The sequence below is a fragment of the Gobius niger genome (genome assembly GCF_951799975.1).
Source record: "Gobius niger genome assembly, chromosome: 12".
NCBI lineage: Eukaryota > Metazoa > Chordata > Actinopteri > Gobiiformes > Gobiidae > Gobius > Gobius niger.
In genome coordinates this window covers 8,329,466-8,342,946 of record NC_136863.1, presented here as the reverse complement: position 1 = coordinate 8,342,946, position 13,481 = coordinate 8,329,466, and positions in this window count along the sequence as shown.

Genomic DNA, 13,481 nt, shown 5'->3' with positions numbered 1-13,481 from the left:
TGTAAAAAGATAAGTAATATAAGTGTTAGAATATACTCCACATTAGTGTTTATGGGATACTAAAAATGAATCTTACTTGGTGTTGCACTGCAACTGCTAAGTGTTAAAATCTACTCCAAATGAGTGTTCATTCAATAGTGAATCATGAAATGATGCTTGGGGTTTATCTTAAATTTGGGTACAGCGTTTAAAAAAAAAAAAACAATGATGATCAACAATGAGTTGCTTCAGGAAAACGGTCATGCCGTTACTTAATATTGGAGAAAATATACTGTTGATAATCTGCAATAAAAGTAATTGCTTCCAATGTTCTTCTCCTTCTGGTATCAAATCTCCAAATATCAAGGCCACATTAAAAGTCCACAGGAAACATTTGGGCAGGTATCCTCATCAGCTAGGCAAAAATGGCAAAAATACTTTGCACTGAATAACTAAACACATCCAAGAAGTGTGTGTAATCCCAAATTGTCCCCAGTTACTTGAACAACTGTACCATGTAGAGCAGGGGTTCTCAAACTTTCAATCAAAAGGTCAGAAAAATTAAATTCACAGAAGTCAAAAGGTCCAAAAAATGTATTCTGCCTTCATTGCACTAAGACTGTAATGTTAAACATGTTAAATGCAATTGTAAATATAATCATTTAATGACCAGATTGCACTCTAAGATGACCAAAAAATGCATAACATTGGAATCTATAAAAAAAAAATCAATTGCCTGTTGTCTGTAAACTCCTAAAACAAGGTACAAAGGTTGTCGCCAATCTAAACGTGCATTACTCAGACAGCTGTGAACTTGTAACTTTCATGGTTGAACATTCACAATGATAGAGTTGGGTTTTCTAAAATAACTTTTTCATCATATTTCCATTAAGATTTCGCCAGATCACTGCTTTACTTTCTTAGATACAAAGACTTTCAAGTTTTAAAAGCGGCCAATTTTACCCAAACTAAACCACTTCCACATCCTGTTTAACCATCACTATGTTTCTAAAGAGAGCTATTCATTTTCCAACAGGAGCTTCATGTCTTCAATACCCAGAAAACGTGTATAGTAATAATTACAGCCCTATCATCAGTAAAAAGAATGCTGAAAGAATATCAATAGTATTGATTTTGATTCGAGCCAATAATTTAGACGGGACCTGTGAAGTGAACAAAAAAAAAGTGAAAGGAGATGACTATTCATCAGAGCAGATTTTTTCTTTGGAGAAAAATGTGTTAAAACAAAATATATACTACCAATCTTGTGGATGCCATGCTATGACTCAAGTGGATTTGCAGTTTCAAATTCATCGAAAAACATCTATTTGGAGAGAATTATTTTTCTAAGAGAAAAGGGGTGTTGAAGTACCATAACAACCATCTTTATAAACACCACTCCGTTCACAAGGCTGAACTATATAGTTGCCAATTTCTTTGTTTGAATATATAAACTATTAAGTTTCTGGTAAGGAGACATACACTAATATATCTGTCATATCTGCCTGAAGCCCTATTCACACCGAGAGGGATCTCAACCGGCTCCACCATGCCACACTTGTCATGAAAGTACCTTTTCCATTTAGTCTCTGTATTGATATGTGTAAATGGATTATCAACGGTCTCCAATATGTGCTCAATGTTGCCTGTGTGTTTGTATCATTGGGGAACAAGTTTGCAACATCAAGTTTTATATTTCATTGTAGATCATGTACAAGCTCCTCCAAAGCCTCAACAACTGATGAAACAACTGTAGTTGGCACACCACTGCTTTGAAGATTTGCAATAAGGGATGCACACATGTCTCAAGTATTTTGTCTGTTGTTTGTGTCCTATTAGACAACTAGATGGCAAACTCTGCTGATTAGAACAAATAGATGCCGAATTATGCTGATCACAAACATCAGCTGACAAAGCATGTTCCTAAAAAGGGCACGAAAGCGGGATCTTCACTGTCGGCCCTTGCGTGACGTGTAGTTCGTGCAGCTCCAATGCTAACAGTCCAGCCCTCATTGGTGCGAGATTTCTAAAATGTTTCTTACGAAAACCAGCCTGGTCCCTGTAATTGCGCCTAACCCAGCGTTATTGTTATCACAGGAGGAATATCTAGCTGTAGAGCATGTCTTGCCACGGTTGCTACCCCACGAGGTAATACTACAAATCTATATCAACACTTGAAGAAACACCACAAAGCCTTGCACAATAGCTGCACAACTTCAAGTAAACAAAGCACCAGTACAAGTCCGTATGAACATAATTCAAAGCGGCATCGGAATTAACTCTGGCGGTAACGGAGTTCATAGCGAAAGAAGAGTTTTTTGCAACGACAACTGATCTGTGGTCAAGCCGTACAACGGAGCCATATCTGAGTCTAACTGTGCTTTATATTGATGAAGACTATTAACGTGTGCTGCTTTCAAGCGTCCTACTTCCCCGATGACCACTTGGGGGAAAACTTTGCAGCTGGCCTGAGAGAGGGGCTTGCCATCTAGGATCTAAATGAAGAAAACCACATCTGCATAACGACGGACAACGCATCGAATATGGTGATGGCAGCACGACTTAATGAATGGACCCGACTGCAGTGTTTTGGGCACCGATTACATCTCGCCATTGGTACGTACATCGGTGTGTGTGTGTGTGTGTGCGTGCGCGTGCGTGTGTGTGGGAGGAGGGAGAGAATTTGAATGTGTGTATTTAATTAATAACTTTGTATCACACAAGCCAAATTGTATACATTACTCTACTTCTATCATTCACTTTCATCATTATATTTTTATTACAGGACACATGTGCTCAAAGATGATTAGTGTCAAGAGCAATAGGACTGTGCAAAAAGGTGGTGGGACACTTCTCCCACAGTTGGAAGAAGAAAGCAGTAATGACAGAAGCACAGAGGGAGCTCAAACTTCCTGAGCACTGCTTCATTACTGAATGCCCAACAAGATGGGGTTCTAAAGAAATGGTGATTGCCAGAGTGCTAGAGCAGCTCAAAGCCATTACTTATGTATTGTCAGTAGGGCCAGCCGATATGTCGTACATTTGATTGCCCAATTTGAAACTAAAATCAATTTTTTCACATCGCTGTAACTGTAATGTGTATATAAAGAAGTAACATATAGAATGATTTTTTTTTTTTTTTTTACCTCCTTTGATAAATGAAGACAATGACACTCCATTCATGAGAATGCACTTCTTCTTCCCCTGGTATTCAAGTCTGAACACCATAGTGGATGTCTTCCTCTAAAGCAAAAACACATAATCAATTGCACATTGCAGGCAGCATTATTGTTATACTTCACAAGTAACTGTACAGTATGTGCCTCGTTTTATCCTGTATGAAGTGTCGTTCGATAAATTTAGTTTTTCTCAGTAAATCCTGCCTAAAAGCTGTTGTTTTTGGTCAGAACTACAGCTACAATCTTGTAAACTGAGTAAGTTAACGATTAAAATCAACATCTGCAGATCGAAACAAATTGTGTGGATTATGTTTTTAAGTGTAACATAATCGTGTCGGATACATCAGGCTCCAAATTCTATGATTTATTTTTGCTTTAAACATAATATAAATTGTTAATCAAATGCTTAAGTTAAGTGTGTTATGCTTTAGCTAAATCTAAAGCCGAATAAATGAGAAAGAACGTCGCCTAAGAGCTTCTAAAACATTTTCTAGTCTGCATTACGTTTAACTTTGATCATGATTATTTCCCGAAAGGCGAACATAAATGCAAAGCAACGCGTACTGAGCTCCCTCTTGGCAGTTTGTACAAACATTCATCGAGATATGGCAGGTTATAACGGTAATCAAATGACATTTCATCACAATCTGACTAGGGCTGGGAGATATATCAATATATATTTTTAAATTACATATGGAATTAGATGATATCGCATACATCGTGATATTTCAAATTCAGATAAGCTATTAAATTAACAAAAAGAAACAGGTAATCTCAAGCCGATTTTTTAAAAGTTTATCTTAAACTGAGCACTTTATTTTGTTATCTCTTTATATATATAAATGCTGCCCTATTTTATTTTCTAGGCTATTTTTATTTAAGATATTTTTTTATTTAAATGGGCACCTTAAATAAAAAGCTGCACATTGGTGTGTGAATGAGAGAGAGCTTTGTTTTACAGTGTTTATGTTTACATTTTAAAGTAAAACCACTCGTATTTGGCTTTGACTTTGACTTAACATTTAATTTCACAGCTCTCACTTTGCGGAACAAAATATTGGGATGTATATCGTATATCGACATTCAACCAAAATATATCGGGATTTGACTTTTCGTCCATATCACCCAGCCCCAAATTCCGATAATAATTCAATTTAATAAACCCTCTCAAATCCAATCACAACCACCCAGTGCCAGGGATCTCCCTTTGTTTTCAATGAAGCCAAGAGCTTTATTGATAAATAAATAAAACTCCATAAATGTCCTATTGTATGAAAAACGTTTCATAGATGTCTTTTAATCTGATACTCAAGTGGTTCTTTGTACTAAAAACTGAAGTGGAACTAGCTTTTTCCCACATTTCCCTTACACTTGACCATTAGCATTAGCTTAGCAGGTTAGCTTGAAACACAATCACATTTGCTCAATAACCTTGTACAAACTTCGTTTCTCTGAGACTCACACTTGACAATATTATCTTAAACACATTAGACTGAGATAATATATATAAAAGTCGCCAGATCTTTATCAAGATTAGAGAGAGTAAATGTGTTTAGCTGTGTTTACTTCCCACATGATTGTTCTTCTTCTTCCTCAGCTTCTCCATCAGTGCGCGACATGCGCCATCTACTGGACAACGTCTGGATTACACTTACAGATACAAGTTATTGCATGAAAATAAAAAAGTTTATTAACAAAAATAAAAATTCGATTTTCGAATTTGATTTTACTTCAAGAACTACTAACCCCAAAATCAACTTTTTTTTCTAGCCAAGTTGTATAAATGGGTATCTTATAGTGTTGTCTACGTGTATCTGTCACTATTTTAACAATTCAGTGCAAATTTGTTGAAATCCTGTCTTTGTGTCCCAAACCGTCTGTGTGGCGCCATCTGCAGCGAACTTTCTGTACTGCATTTGATTTTTTGAATTTGGCGCCCTATTACCGGAGGGGAGAGAGATGATGTCAGGAGGTTAGAGATGATGTCACTGGCCCTGCCGCTCTGGGGTATAAAAGCGGCTCAGTCTCGCTCACGCCCCCGTGGCGAGTTGGAGTTGGAATAGCGAGAGAATATTTTCATCGATTGTCAGGTTTGCGATTATTTATCATAGCATTTAGGTAGATTTTATTAGGATAGCTTTCTTACTATAGATAATTGTATAGTTTTAGTAGTGTTCGTTGTTGAATATTGTAGTTGTAGTCACTAGTTGCTTTTATTGTTAAATTAGTTAGCTCAGCTTAGCTTAGGGCGTTTGTTAGTATTGTTTTTAGTGGTCTATCGTGTATAATTTAATTGTTAGTTGTTAGTTGTACTGTGTTAGGATGTTTTTAGTAGCCGACTGTAGCCAGAATGAACCTGATACAAATTTATCTGCTATAGGGTGGCATATTCTAAAGTATATCCTAGGTTGTATTCCTATAAATCATCATGCAATCACATGTTTGCATGTCACTTGTGTGTGCACTTTATAAATATTATTTATTTTTATGTTTTCAGCCAAAAGTGAGCAGAGAGAAATGTCCAGACTGATCCAGTCATTGTAAGGCATGCAAGTGTCGGCCAATGTGAAGCTGAGCAGGCAAAGCAAAGGTGATCTCTATTTATCGTTTATACAGTACTGTCATTTTATGTATAAAACAGTCTAAACTTTTGTTTTTTTATATACTGTAGTTAGACACAAGTTGTGTAATTACTGCCATTTTAAACGTTTTTATTTTGTTTGTGTTTTGTACAGCTACTCAAGCCCGGACCGCTTAGTGTAGCAGTCGCAGCTCACGGAGACCAAGTGTAGCAATCGCAGCTCACGGAAACATAGTGTAGCAATCACGGCTAACGGAGACCGAATGTAGCAATCACGGCTAACGGAGACCGAATGTAGCAATCAAGGCTAACGGAGACCGAGTGTAGCAGTCGCTGCTAACGGACACAGAGTGTAGCAGTCGCAGCTCACGGTGACCGAGTGTAGCAGTCGCAACTCAAGGAGACCGAGTGTAGCAATCACGGCTAACGGAGACAGAGTGTAGCAGTCGCAGCTCACGGACACCGAATGTAGCAATCACGGAGACAGAGTCTAGCAGTCGCAGCTCACGGACACCGACTGTAGCAGTCGCAGCTCACGGACACCAGAGTAGCAATCACGACTAACGGACACCGAGAATAGCAATCACGGCTCACGGACACCGAATGTAGCAGTCGCAGCTCACTGACACCGAGTGTAGCAGTCGCAGCTCACGGACACCGAATGTAGCAATCACGGACACCGAGTGAAGCAGTCGTAGATAAAGGAGACCGAGTGTAGCAATCACGGAGACCAAGTGTAGCAGTCGCAGCTGACGGAGACCGGATGTAGCAATCACGGCTCACGAACTCCGAGGGTAGCAGTCGCGGCTCACAGAGACCGAATGTAGCAGTCACGGACACCGTGTGTAGCAGTCGCGGCTCACGGAGACCGACTGTAGCAGTCGCAGCTCACGGAGACCGAGTGTAGCAGTCACAGCTCACGGAGACCAAGTGTAGCAATCACGGCTAACGGTGACCGAGTGTAGCAATCACGGACACCGAGTGTAGCAGTCGTAGATAAAGGAGACCTAGTGTAGCAATCACGGCTTACGAACTCCCAGGGTAGCAGTCGCGGCTCACAGAGACCGAATGTAGCAGTCACGGACACCGAGTGTAGCAGTCGCGGCTCACGGACACCGAGGGTAGCAATCACGGCTCACGGACACCGAGTGTAGCAATCACGTTTAACGGACACCGAGTGTAGCAGTCGCAGCTCACGGAGACCGAGTGTAGCAATCACGGCTAACGGACACCGAGTGTAGCAGTCGCAGCTCACTGAGACCGAATGTTGTAATCACGGCTAAACAAGACCGGATGTAGCAGTCACGGCTAACAGAGACCGAGTGTAGCAGTCGCAGCTCAAGGTGACCGAGTGTAGCAGTCGCAGCTCACGGAGACCGAGTGTAGCAGTCGCAGCTCACGGAGACCGAGTGTAGCAGTTGCAGCTCACGGAGACCGAGTGTAGCAATCACGTTTAACGGGCACCGAGTGTAGCAGTCGCAGCTCACGGACACCAGAGTAGCAATCACGGCTAACGGACACCGAGAGTAACAATCACGGCTCACGGACACCGAGTTTAGCAATCACGTTTAACGGACACCGAATGTAGCAGTCGCAGCTCACGGACACCGAATGTAGCAATCACGGACACCGAGTGTAGCAGTCGTAGATAAAGGAGACCGAGTGTAGCAATCACGGAGACCAAGTGTAGCAGTCGCAGCTCACGGAGACCAGATGTAGCAGTCAAGGCTAACAGAGACCGGATGTAGCAGCCGCGGCTCACTGAGACCGAATGTAGCAGTCACGGACACCGAATGTAGCAGTCGCGGCTCACAGAGACCGAGTGTAGCAGTCGCAGCTCACGGAGACCGAGTGTAGCAGTCGCAGCTCACGGAGACCGAGTGTAGCAGTCGCAGCTCACGGAGACCGAGTGTAGCAGTCGCAGCTCACGGAGACCGAGTGTAGCAGTCGCAGCTCACGGAGACCGAGTGTAGCAGTCGCAGCTCACAGAGACCGAGTGTAGCAGTCGCAGCTCACGGAGACCGAGTGTAGCAGTCGCAGCTCACGGAGACCGAGTGTAGCAGTCGCAGCTCACGGAGACCGAGTGTAGCAATCACGGCTAACGGAGACCGAGTGTAGCAGTCGCAGCTCACGGAGACCGAGTGTAGCAGTCGCAGCTCACAGAGACCGAGTGTAGCAGTCGCAGCTCACGGAGACCGAGTGTAGCAGTCGCAGCTCACGGAGACCGAGTGTAGCAGTCGCAGCTCACGGAGACCGAGTGTAGCAGTCGCAGCTCACGGAGACCGAGTGTAGCAGTCGCAGCTCACGGAGACCGAGTGTAGCAATCACGGCTAACGGAGACCGAGTGTAGCAGTCGCAGCTCACGGAGACCGAGTGTAGCAATCGCAGCTCACGGAAACAGTGTAGCAATCACGGCTAACGGAGACCGAATGTAGCAATCACGGCTAACGGAGACCGAATGTAGCAATCACGGCTAACGGAGACCGAGTGTAGCAGTCGCTGCTATCGGACACCGAGTGTAGCAGTCGCAACTCACGGAGACCGAGTGTAGCAATCACGGCTAACGGAGACAGAGTGTAGCAGTCGCAGCTCACGGACACCGGATGCAGCAATCACGGAGACCGAGTGTAGCAGTCGCAGCTCACGGACACCAAATGTAGCAATCACGGAGACCAAGTGTAGCAGTCGCAGCTCACGTTGACCGACTGTAGCAGTCGCAGCTCACGGACACCAGAGTAGCAATCACGGCTAACGGACACCGAGAGTAGCAATCACGGCTCACGGACACCGAGTTTAGCAATCACGTTTAACGGACACCGAATGTAGCAGTCGCAGCTCACGGACACCGAGTGTAGCAATCACGGAGACCAAGTGTAGCAGTCTCAGCTCACGGAGACCAGATGTAGCAGTCAAGGCTAACAGAGACCGGATGTAGCAGTCGCAGCTGACGGAGACCGGATGTAGCAGTCGAAGCTCACGGTTACCGAGTGTAGCAGTCACGGACAGCGAGTGTAGCAGTCGTAGATAAAGGAGACCGAGTGTAGCAATCACGGCTCACGAACTCCGAGGGTAGCAGTCGCGGCTCACAGAGACCGAATGTAGCAGTCACGGACACCGAGGGTAGCAATCACGGCTCACGGACACCGAGTGTAGCAATCACGTTTAACGGACACCGAGTGTAGCAGTCGCTGCTAACGGACACCGAGTTTAGCAGTCGCAGCTCATGGAGACCGGATGTAGCGATCACGGCTAGCTGACATCAAGTGTAGGAATCACGGCTACCGGACACCGAGTGTAGCAGTCGCAGCTCACGGTGACCGAGTGTAGCAGTCACGGATACCGAGTGTAGCAGTCGCAAATCAAGGAGACCGAGTGTAGCAGTCGCAGCTCACTGAGACCGAATGTAGTAATCACGGCTAAACGAGACCAGATGTAGCAGTCACGGCTAACAGAGACCGATTGTAGCAGTCGCTGCTAACGGACACAGAGTGTAGCAGTCGCAGCTCACGGAGACCGGATGTAGCAGTCGCAGCTCACAAGTGTAGCAATCACGGACACCGAGTGTAGCAGTCGTAGATAAAGGAGACCGAGTGTAGCAATCACGGCTCACGAACTCCGAGGGTAGCAGTCACGGCTCACGGAGACCGAATGTAGCAGTCACGGACACCGAGTGTAGCAGTCGCGGCTCACGGACACCGAGGGTAGCAATCACGGCTCACGGACACCGAGGGTAGCAATCACGGCTAACGGACACCGAGGGTAGCAGTCGCAGCTCACTGAGACCGAATGTAGTAATCACGGCTAAACAAGACCGGATTTAGCAGTCACGGCTAACAGAGACCGAGTGTAGCAGTCGCAGCTCAAGGTGACCGAGTGTAGCAGTCACGGACACCGAGTGTAGCAGTCGCAGCTCACGGATACCGAATGTAGCAATCATGGCTAACGGAGACCGAGTGTAGCAGTCGCAGCTCACGGAGACCGAGTGTAGCAATCGCAGCTCACGGAAACATAGTGTAGCAATCACGGCTAACGGAGACCAAATGTAGCAATCACGGCTAACGAAGACTGAATGTAGCAGTCGCAGCTCACGGACGCCGAGGGTAGCAATTACGGCTCACGGACACCTAGGGTAGCAGTCGCAGCTCACGGAGACCGAAAGTAGCAGTCGCAGCTCACGGACACCGAATGTAGAAATCACGGACGCCGAGTGTAGCAGTCGCAGCTCACGGAGACCGAATGTAGCAATTACGGACACCGAGTCTTGCAGTTGCAGCTCATGGACACCGAGTGTAGCAATCACGTTTAACGGGCACCGAGTGTAGCAGTCGCAGCTCACGGAGACCGAGTGTAGCAGTCGCAGCTCACGGAGACCGAGTGTAGCAGTCGGAGCTCACGGAGACCGAGTGTAGCAGTCGCAGCTCACGGAGACCGAATGTAGCAGTCGCAGCTCACGGAGACCGAGTGTAGCAGTCGCAGCTCACGGAGACCGAGTGTAGCAGTCGCAGCTCACGGACACCGAATGTAGCAGTCGCAGCTCACGGAGACCGAATGTAGCAATCACGGCTAACAGAGACCTAGGGTAGCAATCACGGCTAACGGAGACCGAAGGTAGCAGTCGAAGCTAACCTACACCGAGTGTAGCAGTCACGGCTCACGGACGCCGAATGTAGCAATCACGCAGACCGAGTGTAGCAGTCGAAGCAAACGGAGACCAAATGTAGCAGTCGCAGCTCACAGAAACAGAGTGTAGCAATCACGGCTAATGGAGATTGAGTGTAGCAGTCGCAGCACACGGACACCGAGGGTAGCAATCACTGCTAACGGAGACCAAAGGTAGCAGTCGCAGCTAACATAGACCGAGTGTAGCAGTCACGGCTCACGAACACCGAATGTAGCAATCACGCAGACCGAGTGTAGCAGTCGAAGCAAATGGAGACCGGATGTAGAAGTCCGTTGCTGCAAAGTTTTTTGTGCTAAATATCTTGACGCTGTTCTATGATTTAAATTAAGATAAATAAATCCACAGATTTAAATAGAGTGACCACCTGTCCCTCTTTTGCTTGTACTGCAGATCCATGTCGTTCTCCGTTCCTCAATGCTTAACATGTTCCACTTTCTTATTGAAACCTACCTCATGTTTAATATTTTTTACATCCAACTGCTTTGTAATATATTGCGATCTGTTGCTTGCTCACTGTTATATAAGTTGCAATAATACTGAGTGTAACACCAGCATCTCACTGATCCAGCACAATGTAATGTACTGCAATATATAAATATATGGCAGAATTTGTTCCAATCCAAAATCTACTGAAGACATTTGTTTTACTTCCCCGGTGTAGAACAAAAAGGTTTTCCTAAAATGTGCCTCAATTAGCTAAATAATGACATAGAAACTCTTGTAATATTGTGCAGCTCTACATGGATGTAAACGCTCGTCCAGCAAAGGTGAGGACATAAAGTATAAACATCCATAATGGGGGAGGAGAGGTGAGAGGGGGGAGGAGGAAAGTGACAGTGTTAGAAAGATAGTGTGGATGTGTCTAAGTCTGCAGAGAGCAAGAGCCCGAACCCTAACCCGACCATCAGCATCAGCAAAACCAGCAGCAGCAAAACCAGCAGCCACTCACCAGTGACGTCTTCATCAGATGTTTGACTCCAGCAGAGTTTACTCACCCTGAGCTCCTCTTGGTAGAAAGTCCTCAGTCCGTGATCCAGCGCTGGATTCTCTTAACGAAAAGCATTGACTTCTCAGAATCACATGACTCCAGACCTCACCAAGGGCCTCACGCAGACCGAGTGTAGCATTAGCGCCTCACGCAGACCGAGTGTCACGTTAGCGCCTCACGCAGACCGAGTGTTGCATTAGCGCCTCACGCAGACTGAGGTAAGTAAGTGCTTTGTCATTGTACACGCGTGCCACGATGTGTCAACCTTACCTGCATGACCTTGGAGTTTGGGGAAACTGCAGCACTCGGAAGAAACCTGGCTGCTCCGTCTCCTCTGATCCTCTTAAACAGTGCAGCGCCTCCTGGTCCCGTCCCCGTCTCAGTGCGTGGTGTCCTGCACTGGTCAGCTTCCCCACCTCCTCCTTCCTCTTCCTCCATTAGCAGCTAACACAGTCAGAGTTTAGCATCATCGGCTAACACAGTCAGGGTTTAGCATCATCGGCTAACACAGTTTAGCATTAGCGGCTAACACAGTTTAGCATTAGCGGCTAACACAGTCAGGGTTTAGCATCATCGGCTAACACAGTTTAGCATTAGCGGCTAATACAGTGAGGGTTTAGCATCATCGGCTAACACAGTCAGGGTTTAGCATCATCGGCTAACACAGTTTAGCATTAGCGGCTAACACAGTCAGAGTTTAGCATTAGCGGCTAACACAGTCAGAGTTTAGCATTAGGGGCTAACACAATCAGAGTTTAGCATCATCGGCTAACACAGTTTAGCGGCTAACACGAAGTGTAGCATTATGACAAGTTTAAAACAGAACCATGTGACACACCTGCTCTGATGAAGCTGAAATCCTCACGTCGTTTGTTTAATAATCCAAAATCCTGAGTTCTTTTTTCTCATAACGATTACGAAGCACCGGGAGGCTGTGAGGCGTTCAAGGGCTGTGGTGAGACTTCTGCGCCGTAAACCTCGTTCTAAATGGAATTACGTTCTAATTGTAAACACTTACATATTTATTCAACTACAACTATCCTGCCTCAAAATGTTTACTTTGCTACAGATCATTTATGCTGATAAATATGTTTCACACAAGATTAATGAGATTTCTGTATCTCATTAATCTGTGATTCAATGAGGGGGGGGGGGGGGGGGGGGGGGGGTGTCACTCCTCCCACTTACTGACAAAAACTATTCATAAGACATGGCTGTGGCAGCTTTAATATTTACTTTAAACATTATCCTTCATTATAGTTCAGACGCTCGTGGCCTTTCAGACTCGGTTTGGGATTTTCCGCTCGGTTTAAGTCGGTTTTCTCGTTGTCCTCAGACATTGTTTTCCGCAGAGTTACAAATGTTTTCAGGCCGATGCGGAAACTGAGCCGCGCGGAGGCGTCAAGTATAATCCAACCTTTGCTCCGCCAACATTCAAAATGTGACGAATGCGCCTGAGGAGGCGTTTCCCAGAGGGGCCGGGCCATGTGGGGCGGGGCCATGTGGGGCTGGGCCATGTGGACAGAGCGGTTTACCTTTGTCAGGGGTCAGTGCCACCTGAGGGTTTCTGGATTTATCCAGAGCAGAAAGAACATTTTAAAATAAATACTATGTTTTAATAAACAAGTAAAATGTCTGAAACATCAGACTGTGTGCTATGATTTATTCTCTACATTCAAACTATGACACTGTCCCTAAAGCTCAAAGACCACAGCCCAACCTGGCAACACTTTCCCTCAACACCACAGCAAACATGAACACTAGGAACTCAACACCCGCATGAGCAAATCAACACTCGCGTCTCACTGATGCTGCACAAGGCACTGCAAAAAATATACGGCAGAATTCGTTGTAGTAATATCTCAATCACAAGAATCCACAAACTAACATTACTGAAGACACATTTATCTTACTTCCCTGGTGTAAAACAAGGTTTTCCTAATATTTGCCTCAATTAGCAGAAAAACAAATGACCTAGAAACTCTTGTAATATTGTGCAGCTCTACATGGATGTAAATGGATGAGGTCAAAGTGTGGATGAAGGAGGTTGAGGTTGAAGAGAGAAGTATCAAA